General features: G+C 44.1%; 1 pseudogene across 1 annotated transcript in view; it reads left to right on the top strand.

The window, feature by feature from the left end:
* Nucleotides 1-13349, top strand: part of LOC110505731 (tetratricopeptide repeat protein 7B-like) — a 116704-nt pseudogene that overhangs the window by 53458 nt on the left and 49897 nt on the right. Inside the window, exon 16 of the transcript XR_016491555.1 lies at nt 8123-8244. The product of XR_016491555.1 is annotated as a tetratricopeptide repeat protein 7B-like (transcript). The remainder of the gene's footprint in view (nt 1-8122; nt 8245-13349) is intronic.

The following is a 13349-nucleotide window of genomic DNA, read 5'->3' as shown; positions in this document are numbered from 1 at the left end:
TTATAACAGAACATGGCCAAGATGTTCAAATGTTCATAAATGACCAGCATGGTCGAATAATAATAAGGCAGAACAGTTGAAACTGGAGCAGCAGCACGGCCAGGTGGACTGGGGACAGCAAGGAGTCATCATGTCAGGTATTCCTGGGGCATGGTCCTAGGGCTCAGGTCCTCAGAGAGAAAGAAAGAGAGAAGGAGAGAATTAGAGAACGCACACTTAGATTCACACAGGACACCGAATAGGACAGGAGAAGTACTCCAGATATAACAAACTGACCCTAGCCCCCCGACACAAACTACTGCAGCATAAATACTGGAGGCTGAGACAGGAGGGGTCAGGAGACACTGTGGCCCCATCCGAGGACACCCCCGGACAGGGCCAAACAGGAAGGATATAACCCCACCCACTTTGCCAAAGCACAGCCCCCACACCACTAGAGGGATATCTTCAACCACCAACTCACCATCCTGAGACAAGGCTGAGTATAGCCCAGAAAGACCTCCGCCACGGCACAACCCAAGGGGGGGAAGGGGGGGAAGGGGGGGGGGGGCGCGCCAACCCAGACAGGATGACCACATCAGTGAATCAACCCACTCAGGTGACACACCCCCTCCAGGGACGGCATGAGAGAGCCCCAGTAAGCCAGTGACTCAGCCCCTGTAATAGGGTTAGAGGCAGAGAATCCCAGTGGAAAGAGGGGAACCGGCCAGGCAGAGACAGCAAGGGCAGTTCGTTGCTCCAGAGCCTTTCCGTTCACCCTCCCACTCCTGGGCCAGACTACACTCAATCATATGACCCACTGAAGAGATGAGTCTTCAGTAAAGACTTAAAGGTTGAGACCGAGTTTGCGTCTCTGACATGGGTAGGCAGACCTTTCCATAAAAATGGAGCTCTATAGGAGAAAGCCCTGCCTCCAGCTGTTTGCTTAGAAATTCTAGGGACAATTAGGAGGCCTGCGTCGTGTGACCGTAGCGTACGTGTAGGTATGTACGGCAGGACCAAATCAAAGAGACTGTACAACCATTAAGATTAATTGTCAGATTCAACAGAAAAGCTCTTTGTTTCTTGGGACCTAGAACAAGCATCTCTGTTTTGTCTGAGTTTAAAAGTAGAAAGTTTGCAGCCATCCACTTCCTTATGTCTGAAACACATGCTTCTAGCAAGGGCAATTTTGGGGCTTCACCATGTTTCATTGAAATGTACAGCTGTGTGTCATCCGCATAGCAGTGAAAGTTAACATTATGTTTTCGAATAACATCCCCAAGAGGTAAAATATATAGTGAAAACAATAGTGGTCCTAAAACGGAACCTTGAGGAACACCGAAATTTACAGTTGATTTGTCAGAGGACAAACCATTCACAGAGACAAACTGATATCTTTCCGACAGATAAGATCTAAACCAGGCCAGAACTTGTCCGTGTAGACCAATTTGGGTTTCCAATCTCTCCAAAAGAATGTGGTGATCGATGGTATCGAAAGCAGCACTAAGGTCTAGGAGTACGAGGACAGATGCAGAGCCTCGGTCCGATGCCATTAAAATGTAATTTACCACCTTCACAAGTGCCGTCTCAGTGCTATGATGGGGTCTAAAACCAGACTGAAGCATTTCGTATACATTGTTTGTCTTCAGGAAGGCAGTGAGTTGCTGCGCAACAGCCTTTTCTAAAATTTTTGAGAGGAATGGAAGATTCTATATAGGCCGATAGTTTTTTATATTTTCTGGGTCAAGGTTTGGCTTTTTCAAGAGAGGCTTTATTACTGCCACTTTTAGTGAGTTTGGTACACATCCGGTGGATAGAGAGCCGTTTATTATGTTCAACATAGGAGGGCCAAGCACAGGAAGCAGCTCTTTCAGTAGTTTAGTTGGAATAGGGTCCAGTATGCAGCTTGAAGGTTTAGAGGCCATGATTATTTTCATCATTGTGTCAAGAGATATAGTACTAAAACACTTGAGCGTCTCTCTTGATCCTAGGTCCTGGCAGAGTTGTGCAGACTCAGGACAACTGAGCTTTGAAGGAATACGCAGATTTAAAGAGGAGTCTGTAATTTGCTTTCTAATAATCATAATCTTTTCCTCAAAGAAGTTCATTAATTTATCACTGCTAAAGTGAAAGTCATCCTCTCTTGGGGAATGCTGCTTTTTAGTTAGCTTTGCGACAGTATCAAAAAGGAATTTCGGATTGTTCTTATTTTCCTCAATTAAGTTAGAAAAATAGGATGATCGAGCAGCAGTAAGGGCTCTTCGGTACTGCACAGTACTGTCTTTCCAAGCTAGTCGGAAGACTTCCAGTTTGGTGTGGCGCCATTTCCGTTCCAATTTTCTGGAAGCTTGCTTCAGAGCTCGGGTATTTTCTGTGTACCAGGGAGCTAGTTTCTTATGAGAAATGTTTTTAGTTTTTAGGGGTGCAACTGCATCTAGGGTATTGCGCAAGGTTAAATTGAGTTCCTCAGTTAGGTGGTTAACTGATTTTTGTTCTCTGGCGTCCTTGGGTAGACAGAGGGAATCTGGAAGGACATCAAGGAATCTTTGTGTTGTCTGTGAATTTATAGCACGATTTTTGATGTTCCTTGGTTGGGGTCTGAGCAGATTATTTGTTGCAATTGCAAACGTAATAAAATGGTGGTCCGATAGTCCAGGATTATGAGGAAAAACATTAAGATCCACAACATTTATTCCATGGGACAAAACTAGGTCCAGCGTATGACTGTGACAGTGAGTGGGTCCAGAGACATGTTGGACAAAACCCACTGAGTCGATGATGGCTCCGAAAGCCTTTTGGAGTGGGTCTGTGGACTTTTCCATGTGAATATTAAAGTCACCAAAGATTAGAATATTATCTGCTATGACTACAAGGTCCGATAGGAATTCAGGGAACTCAGTGAGGAACGCTGTATATGGCCCAGGAGGCCTGTGAACAGTAGCTATAAAACGTGATTGAGTAGGCTGCATAGATTTCATGACTAGAAGCTCAAAAGACGAAAACTTCTTTTTTTTTTTTTGTAAATTGAAATTTGCTATCGTAAATGTTAGCAACACCTCCGCCTTTGCGGGATGCACGGGGGATATGGTCACTAGTGTAGCCAGGAGGTGAGGCCTCATTTAACACAGTAAATTCATCAGGCTTAAGCCATGTTTCAGTCAGGCCAATCAAATCAAGATTATGATCAGTGATTAGTTCATTGACTATAATTGCCTTTGAAGTAAGGGATCTAACATTAAGTAGCCCTATTTTGAGATGTGAGGTATCATGATCTCTTTCAATAATGACAGGAATGGAGGTGGTCTTTATCCTAGTGAGATTGCTAAGGCGAACACTGCCATGTTTTGTTTTGCCCAACCTAGGTCGAGGCACAGACACGGTCTCAATGGTGATAGCTGAGCTGACTACACTGACTGTGCTAGTGGCAGACTCCACTATGCTGGCAGGCTGGCTAACAGCCTGCTGCCTGGCCTGCACCCTATTTCATTGCGGAGCTAGAGGAGTTAGAGCCCTGTCTATGTTGGTAGATAAGATGAGAGCACCCCTCCAGCTAGGATGGAGTCCGTGACTCCTCAGCAGGTCCTGTTTGTGGGTGAGTCCCAGAAAGAGGGCCAATTATCTACAAATTCTATCTTTTGGGAGGGGCAGAAAACAGTTTTCAACCAGTGATTGAGTTGTGAGACTCTGCTGTAGAGCTCATCACTCCCCCTAACTGGGAGGGGGCCAGAGACAATTACTCGATGCCGACACATCTTTCTAGCTGATTTACACGCAGAAGCTATGTTGCGCTTGGTGATCTCTGACTGTTTCATCCTAACATCGTTGGTGCCGACGTGGATAACAATATCTCTATACTCTCTACACTCGCCAGTTTTAGCTTTAGCCAGCACCATCTTCAGATTAGCCTTAACGTCGGTAGCCCTGCCCCCTGGTAAACAGTGTATGATCGCTGGATGATTCGGTTTAAGTCTAATACTGCGGGTAATGGAGTCGCCAATGACTAGAGTTTTCAATTTGTCAGAGCTAATGGTGGGAAGCTTCGGCGTCTCAGACCCCGTAACGGGAGGAGTAAAGACCAGAGAAGACTCAGCCTCTGACTCCGACCTGCTGCTTAATGGGGAAAACCGGTTGAAAGTTTCTGTCGGCTGAATGAGCGACACCGGTTGAGCGTTCCTACAGCATTTCCTTCCAGAAACCGTGAAAAAGTTGTCCGGCTGCGGGGACTGTGCCAGGGGATTTATACTACTATCTGTACTTACTGGTGGCACAGACGCTGTTTCATCCTTTCCTACACTGAAATGACCCTTGCCTAGCGATTGCGTCTGAAGCTGGGCTTGTAGCACTGCTATCCTCGCCGTAAGGCGAGTACAGCGACTGCAATTAGAAGGCATCATGTTAATGTTACTACTTAGCTTCGGCTGTTGGAGGTCCTGACGAATCGTGTCCAGATAAAGCGTCCGGAGTGAAAAAGTTGAGGAAAAAAAACAAAAATATAAACGGTAATTAAAAAGTAAAAACCGTAAAGTTGTCAGGTAGCAAAACAGGTTGGCAACAAAACTCACAGCAACTCGAAAACAAGTCTGCAAGTTGTGACCGGAAATGACGTCCTCAATTGTGTGTTGCTTGTAGGCCCTCTTCCTCCCCATCTCCTCATCCCCATCTCCTCTCCTCCCCATCTCCTCTCCCCCCAATCTCCTTTGCCCCCTCGCAATCTCCCCTCCTCAATCTCCTCTTCTCAATCTCCTCTTCTCAATCGCCTCTCATCCTCCCCATTTCCTCTCCTCTTCTCAATCTCCTCCTCACCATCTCCTCTTCTGAATCGCCTCTACTCCTCCCCATCTCCTCTCCTCACCCCCATCTCCCTTCCTCCTCCCCATCTCCTCTCCCCCTCTCAATCTCCTCTCCTCCTCCCCATCTGCTCTCCTCATCCCCATTTCCTCATCCCCATCTCCTTTTCCCCCTCCCCATCTCCTCTCCTCCTCCCCATCTACTCTCCTCACCTCATCTCCTGTTGGCTGCTGTACCCTCAGGGCACCACAGTGTTGGCTGCTGTACCCTCAGGGCACCACAGTGTTGGCTGCTGTACCCTCAGGGCACCACAGTGTTGGCTGCTGTACCCTCAGAACACCACAGTGTTGGCTGCTGTGCCGCTCTCTCTGCCTTAGCCACTTACACAACATGAAAAAGAACACGTTTTTTTTCACAAGCTTGATTGAGCTTCAGCTTTCCCTGTGGGAGAGTGGTGTGTGTGTGTGTGTGTGCGCGCGCGCATGCCTGTGTGTGTGCACTTGTAAAAACATGAGGCTGAGGGTGGATGCTGTGAAAATGTGTGTAAAAAGAGTGTACTGTTATTATTTGTGTGATAACATTGCAGAGAAGATTCAAGGCATGTGGTTTGTTGCACATTCATACACATAGTACATCCATAACACACACACACAGTAGCTGGTACTGTATATTGGGATGAGGAAGAGATGAAAGGTGATGGTAATGTGATGTTTGAATGGGCACTACTTATACTGAACAAAAATATAAACGCAACATGTAAAGTGTTGGTCTCATGTTTCATGAGCTGAAATAAAAGATCCCAGCAATTTTCCATATGCACAAAAATGTTATTTCTCAAATGTTGTGCATACATTTGTTTACAGTGGCTTGCGAAAGTATTCAACCCCTTGGCATTTTTCCTATTTTGTTGCCTTACAACCTGGAATTAAATAGATTTGGGGGGGGGGGGGGTTGTAACATTTGATTTACACAACATGCTTGCCACTTTGAAGATGGTCAATATTTTTTATTGTGAAACAAACAAGGAATAAGACAAAAAAGCAGAGAATTTAAGCTTGCATAACTATTCACACCCCCAAAAATCAATACTTTGTAGAGCCACCTTTCTCAGCAATTACAGCTGCAAGTCTCTTGGGATATGTCTCTATAAGCTTGTCACATCTAGCCACTGGGATGTTTGCCCATTCTTCAAGGCAAAACTGCTCCAGCTCCTTAAAATTGGGTGGGTTCTGCTTGTGTAAAGCAATCTTTAAGTAATAACACAGGTTCTCAATTGGATTAAGGTCTGGGCTTTGACTAGGCCATTCCAATACATTTAAATGTTTCCCCTTAAACCACTCTATTGTTGCATATATTTTTTTCATTTCACTTCACCACTTTGAACTAGTTTGTGTAGGTCCATTACATGAAATCCAAATAAAAATCCATTTAAATTACAGGTTGTAATGCAACAAAATAGGAAAAATGCCAATGGGGATGAATACTTTTGCAAGGCACTGTACATCCCTGTTAGAAAGCATTTCTCCTTTGCCAATCCATCTGACAGGTGTGGCATATCAAGTGCTGAGAGGATTATTTATGCCTGTAATAAAACCCTTTTGTGGGGAAAAACTCATTCTTATTGGCTAGGCTTGGCTCCCAAGTGGATGGGCCTATGCCATTCAAAGTCCACCCTGGTTACGCCCTGCCCAGTCGTGATAACCATAGATTAGGGCCTAATGAATTTATTTCAATTGAACTGTAACTCATTAAAATCGCTGAAATGGTTGCATGTGTATTTTTGTTCAGTATAGATTAATAGATTGTCATTTATTCCACTAGGCTGCGCTGGGAAGAACACAATAGGCTGGGAGGGAGGAGAGCAGAAGGGTGGATAAGGGGGTTCTATGAATGAAAACTTTATTCTCCCATTAGCTTTTCTCTATCGCTCTGCTCTATCTCTCTCTCTCTGCTGTGTCTCTCTTTCTTTCTCTATCTCTCTCTCTGCTCAGATTGGCGTTCATCTAGGCTTTTGGATATAGGGGGCGCTCTTTTAATTTTTGTATACAAATACGTTCCCGTTTTAAACAAGATATTTTGTCACGAAAAGATGCTCGACTATGCATATAATTGACAGCTTTGGAAAGAAAACACTCTGCCGTTTCCAAATCTGCAAAGATATTGTCTGTGAGTGCCACAGAACTGATGCTACTGGCGAAACCAATATGAAATTTCAAACAGGAAGTGCCCCAGATTTTGAAGGCGCTGTGTTTCAATGAGTCCTTATATGGCTGTGAATGGGTCACGAATGAGCTTAGACTTTCTGTCGTTTCCCCATAGTGTCGACAGCATTGTGACGTATTTGTAGGCATATCATTGGAAGATTGACCATTTTACACTACATATACCAGGTGGTCGCTTGGTGTCCTCCGTCGCAATTATTGCGTAATCTCCAGCTGCGTGTATTTTTCTGTTTGCTTCCGAGGAGAAACCCAACTGCCACAAATGATTTATCATCGAATAGATATGTGAAAACACATTGAGGATTGATTCTAAACAACGTTTGCCATGTTTCTGTCGATATTATGGAGTTAATTTGGAAAAAAGTTTGGCGTTGTAATGACAGAATTTTCGGGGTTTTTTCTTAGCCAAACGTGATGAACAAAACGGAGCGATTTCTCCTACACAAATAATCTTTTTGGAAAAAATGAACATTTGCTATCTAACTGAGAGTCTCCTCATTGAAAACATCCAAAGTTCTTCAAAGGTAAATTCTTTTATTTGAATGCTTTTCTTGTTTTTGTGAAAATGTTGACTGCTGAATGCCAGGGATAATCCTATGCTAGGCTATCAATACTGTTACACAAATGCTTGTTTAGCTATGGTTCAAAAGCATATTTTGAAAATCTGAGATGACAGTGTTATTAACAAAAGGCTAAGCTTGTGAGTGAATATATTTATTTCATTTTATTTGCGATTTTCATGAATAGTTAACGTTGCGTTATGGTAATGAGCTTGAGGCTATGATTACGCTCCCGGATACGGGTTTGCTCGATGCAAGAAGTTTTAAACACTTCTATTCTCTGAGTGGAGAGTTCTTGGTGAATGCACCCCCTACTCCCAGGCATCCTAGAGATTCTAGTACTCCTCATTGAATATGTAGTGTGAGTTTGTAGCAGCGGGATGATGCTTTCCTCTGTCTGCAACCTCACACTGTTGTCTTCTGTGTTAATGTGTTGTGTCTTCTGTGTTAATGTGTTGTGTCTTCTGTGTTAATGTGTTGTGTCTTCTGTGTTAATGTGTTGTGTCTTTTGTTTTAATGTGATGTGTTCCTGTGTTTTAAACTGTGCGTTTCCCATGTGTTTGCCTGCAGTCTGTTATTCACCAAGGTGAAGCTGGAGACATTGTGTCAAGGACCTGAGGAGGCTCTGCTCACCTGCAAACACATGCTACAGATCTGGAAGTCCTGTTACAACCTCACCAACCCCAGGTACAGTATAGTAGTACCCATTACACTGGTAAAATGTTCTGTCCACTAAATAGAACTGAAATGTGTAAGATGATAGCAGTCAAATTTGTTGGACACTATACCATTGCAAACTGCAGTATTTTAAGCCTCCTTCAGGAATGTTATGCCTCACACACACAAAATGTAGTCTTTTGGAATGTCAGACAAGAAGGAGTGAGGGAGTCTGGGGCCAAATGTCCATGATCTCAATCTCCTGTGTGAACATTAAGCTCCAACTTTAGCCTCATCTCCTACAAAAGGCTGGTATTAACTATGATGAGAGAGAGCAGCACTGCTTCCCTGATTATATCCATGGCTTTTTAATATGCTTTAAAGAATCCACTGAAGCTATACTGTACATAAAGATTCACAGGCCTGAGATGAGAGGACTGTATAGTCATGGCCAAAAGTTTTGAGAATGACATAAATATGAATTTTCACAAAGTCTGCTGCCTCAGTTTGTATGATGGCAAATTGCATATACTCCAGAATGTCATGAAGAGTGATCAGATGAATTACAATTAATTGCAAAGTCCCTCTTTGCCATGCAAATTAACTGAATCCCCCAAAAACATTTCCACTGCATCCACAAAAGGACCAGCTGACATCATGTCAGTGATTCTCTCGTTAACATAGGTGTGAGTGTTGACGAGGACAATGCTGGAGATCACTCTGTCATGCTGATTGAGTTCAAATAACAGACTAGAAGCTTCAAAAGGAGGGTGGTGCTTGGAATCATTGTTCTTCCTCTGTCAACCATGGTTTCCTGCAAGGAAACACGTGCCGTCATCATTGCTTTGCACAAAAAGGCTTCACAGGCAAGGATATTGCTGCCAGTAAGATTGCAACAAAATCAACCATTTATCGGATCATCAAGAACTTCAAGGAGAGCGGTTCAATTGTTGTGAAGAAGACTTCAGGGCGCCCAAGAAAGTCCAGCAAGTGCCAGGACCGTCTCCTGAAGTTGATTCAGCTGCGGGATCGGGGCACCACCAGTACAGAGCTTGCTCAGGAATGGCAGCAGGCAGGTGTGAGTGCATCTGCATGCACAGTGAGGCAAAGACTTTTGGAGGATGGCCTGGTGTCAAGAAGGGCAGCAAAGAAGCCACTTATCTCCAGGAAAAACATGAGGGACAGACTGATATTCTGCAAAAGGTACAGGGATTGGACTGCTGAGGACTGGGGTGAAGTCATTTTCTGTGATTAATCCCCTTTCCGATTGTTTGAGGCATCCGGAAAAAAGCTTGTCCGGAGAAGACAAGGTGAGCGCTACCATTAGTCCTGTGTCATGCCAACAGTAAAGCCTCCTGAGACCATTCATGTGTGGGGTTGCTTCTCAGCCAAGGGAGTGGGCTCACTTACAATTTTGCCTAAGAACACAGCCATGAATAAAGAATGGTACCAACACATCCTCCTAGAGCAACTTCTCCCAACCATCCAGGAACAGTTTGGTGACGAACAAAGCCTTTTCCAGCATGATGCAGCACCTTGCCATAAGGCAAAAGTGATAACTAAGTGGCTAGGGGAACAAAACATCAATATTTTGGGTCCATGGCCAGGAAACTCCTCAGACCTTAATCCCATTGAGAATTTGTGGTCAATCCTCAAGAGGCGGGTGGACAAACAAAACCCACAAATTCTGACAAACTCCAAGCACTGATTAATCAAAAATGGGCTGCCATCAGTCAGCATGTGGCCCAGAAGTTAATTGACAGAAGGGTCAACACTGCAAATATTGACTCTTTGCATCAACTTCATTTAATTGTCAATATAATCCTTTGACATTTATGAAGTGCTTGTAATCATACTTCAGTATTCCATTGTAACATCTGACAAAAATATCTAAAGACACAGAAGCAGCTAACTTTGTGAAAATTAATATTTGTGCCATTCTCAAAACTTTTGGCCACGACTGTAAATAACTTTGTGATTCCTGTTGATGTAAAAAGGTCTTTATAAATACACTTGCATTGATTGATTGATTGATTGTGCTATATGACATAAGTATTACATGAGTATTACATAACTCAACTCACTTCCTTACTGTTGCTGAATCCCATCTAGACATAACCCTGGTTCCTCCAGTGGCTCCCTCAATGCATCCCAAATGGCACCCTATTCCCTATTTAATGCACTACACACCCCTATGGGCTCCTGTCATACAAAATGGATAGAGTGCCATTTGGAACGCATCCTGTCTGCAGCTAATAGCAACAATGCTGCGGAGAGAGAGTCAGAGTGGGGACAGATCAGTCCCTCACATCATGTCAGCCTCTTGTTAAACTGGAGAATGTTATTCCACTGAGACCAACAGTCACAGCACCAACACACACACGCACAGCATGAGACTAGACCCGGTCCAGGGCTACTGTAGCCTTATTCCTATACTGCATAATCTGTCTGCAATGTATACAGGATGCAGGAGAAGCTCATTATAGAACGTGAGATAGCATTTACTTCAGACAAAACCTACAGGAGGGGGAATATTCCGGTAGATGAAGCATTGGCGTGTTAAAGTTGGTCCGGAGCTCTGTTTTATGGCGGTTTGTGTGTCTCGTGTTTTGAGCGATACTGCCTCAGCGTGCGTAGCACCTTCCCGTCTGTGCAGTTCAAATATACCGGCCAGATCAAACAACAGAAAATAACTGAACTCTATAATCTTGTTTCTCTCATGGCTCTGATTTCCTGGATATGACTGATTTGAGGAGAAAGACGCGGTAGGTCCTGATAGGAACCAATAATCCACACAGTGCACCAGACCAATGCATCATAATGTTTCATTGTCACATTGACATTTGACTAGGGGATCTCTCCATCTCTGTGACTATCAATCTACACACAATTACCCATATTGACAGAGTGAAAACACATTTTAGACATTTTTTGCAAATGTATAAAAAAACAAAAAACAGAAATACCTTATTTACATAAGTATTCAGACCCTTTGCTATGACACTCGAAATTGAGCTCAGGTGCATCCTGTTTCCATTGATTATCCTTGAGATGTTTCTGCAACTTGATTGGTCATGGTAAATGATTGGAAATGGTAAATGGTGAATTCAATTGATTGGACATGATTTGGAAAGGCACACACCTGTCTATATAAGGTCCCACATTTGACAGTGCATGTCAGAGCAAAAACCAAGCCATGAGCCATCAAAGGAATTGTCCGTAGAGCTCCGAGACAGGATTGTGTCGAGGCACAGATCTGGGGAAGGGTACCAAAACATTTCTGCAGCGTTGAAGTTTCCCAAGATCACAGTGGCCTCCATCATTCTTAATTTGAAGAAGACCAAGACTCTTCCTAGATCTGGCCGCCCCGAAAAACTAAGCAATCGTTGGAGAAGGGCCTTAGTCAGGGAGGTGACCAAGAACCTGATGGTCACTCGGACAGAGCTTCAGAGTTCCTCTGTGGAGATGGGAGAACCTTCCAAGAAGGACAACCATATCTGCGGAAGCACCAATCAGGCCTTTATGGTAGAGTAGTCAGACGGAAGCCACATCTCAGTAAAAGGCACATGACAGCCCGCTTAGAGTTTGCCATAAGACACCGAAAGGACTCTGACTCCGAGAAACAAAATTCTCAGGTCTGATGAAACTAAGATTGAACTCTTTGGCCTGTCTACCAAGCGTCCCGTCTGGAGGAAACCTGGCACCATCCCTACGGGGAAGCATGGTGGCGGCAGCATCATACTGTGGGAATGGTTTGTTTTCAGCAGCAGGGACTGTGAGACTAGTCAGGATCGAGGCAAAGATGAACAGAGCAAAGTACAGAGAGCTCTCTCCTCCACAGTCAGAATCTGTGCAGATCTAAATAATATCCCAGTGCCCCTGGGCAGTGATTGGGGACACTGCCCTGTGTAAGGTGCCGTCTTTCGGATGGGACGTTAAACGGGTGTCCTGACTCTCTGAGGTCATTATAGAGCCCATGGCACTTATCGTAAGAGTAGGGGTGTTAACCCCAGTGTCCTGGCTAAATTCCCAATCTGGCCGTCAAACCATCACGGTCACCTAATCATCCCCAGTTTACAATTGGCTCATTCATCCCCCTCCTCTCCCCTGTTACTATTCCCCAGGTCGTTGCTGTAAATGAGAACGTGTTCTCAGTCAACTTACCTGGTAAAATAACAGATAAATAAAATAAAGAATATATCCATCTGCCACCACCACCAACCACCTGCCTGTCTCTCTGTCTGTCTGTGCTCCTAAAGTCAGTCAGTCACCCACCATGTGCGGACTGTACCGGAGGCTGTCCTGTTCGCTACTCGCTAGTTCACCTTTTGCTCCGTTTTGTTTTTTTGTTTATTTTTTTTCCTCAGACCCTTTGTGCTACACCTCAACAATTAGCTCACTGAGCTCCCTGACTCGCTGGGCCAGCTATGGAGTAGGCTGCTCCATAATTAAAGAGTCAGTATCGTTTCCCCCGGCTGGATGCTCTATTCTGTTCACCAGATACGCAGCCTTATCGTAGACGCTCCCTCCACCTGACCATACAATGCAGCGCTCATTAGTCAGACCAGTCCCAGTCGGGCCAGCTGTTTTTTTTTTCTTGTTTTTTTCTCATTTTCTTTGTGGTTTATTTGCCTTAGTTATCGGGCTGTCAGATGGAGCCTGTCAGTCAAAAGGACTATGTTGTCCATGACTGCTGACGCCTGGCTGTTATATTGTGGAGACCAGTCAGTTTTGCTGCTGTGTATCTCGGCTTTCACAGATTATTAACAGTTTTCCTTTGAGCTTCTCTGACAGCAAACACGCATTGGCCACTTTCTTTTCATGCGGCCAGCCCGGTGTTCTCTGACATGCTCTTGGACTTCACTAGAAACAAAACAAAAAGAGTGGATGAGCACTGCCTCTTGTAGTGGAGGAGGTACATAAAGATGTCTGAATTCAGATATGATGGAATTGTTTTACCACAATCCATGGAGTTTTTAAATTATGGCGCACGTCATGGTTGAATGCGCCAATAAATTAACACAGTCTACTTTTTTATTTTATCAAATTACCTGCGTCTTGGAGCTTCAATTGGGATCATGTACTAATGACGATAAAAAAATAAAAAAGCAACAGAGCAATGTACTATACAGCAAACTTG

The sequence above is a fragment of the Oncorhynchus mykiss genome, chromosome 25, assembly GCF_057628025.1.
Source record: "Oncorhynchus mykiss isolate SJ-2025 chromosome 25, ASM5762802v1, whole genome shotgun sequence".
Taxonomy (NCBI): Eukaryota; Metazoa; Chordata; class Actinopteri; order Salmoniformes; family Salmonidae; genus Oncorhynchus; species Oncorhynchus mykiss.
Note: the sequence above shows the minus strand (reverse complement) of the source record. Positions and strands in the feature narration are given on the sequence as shown.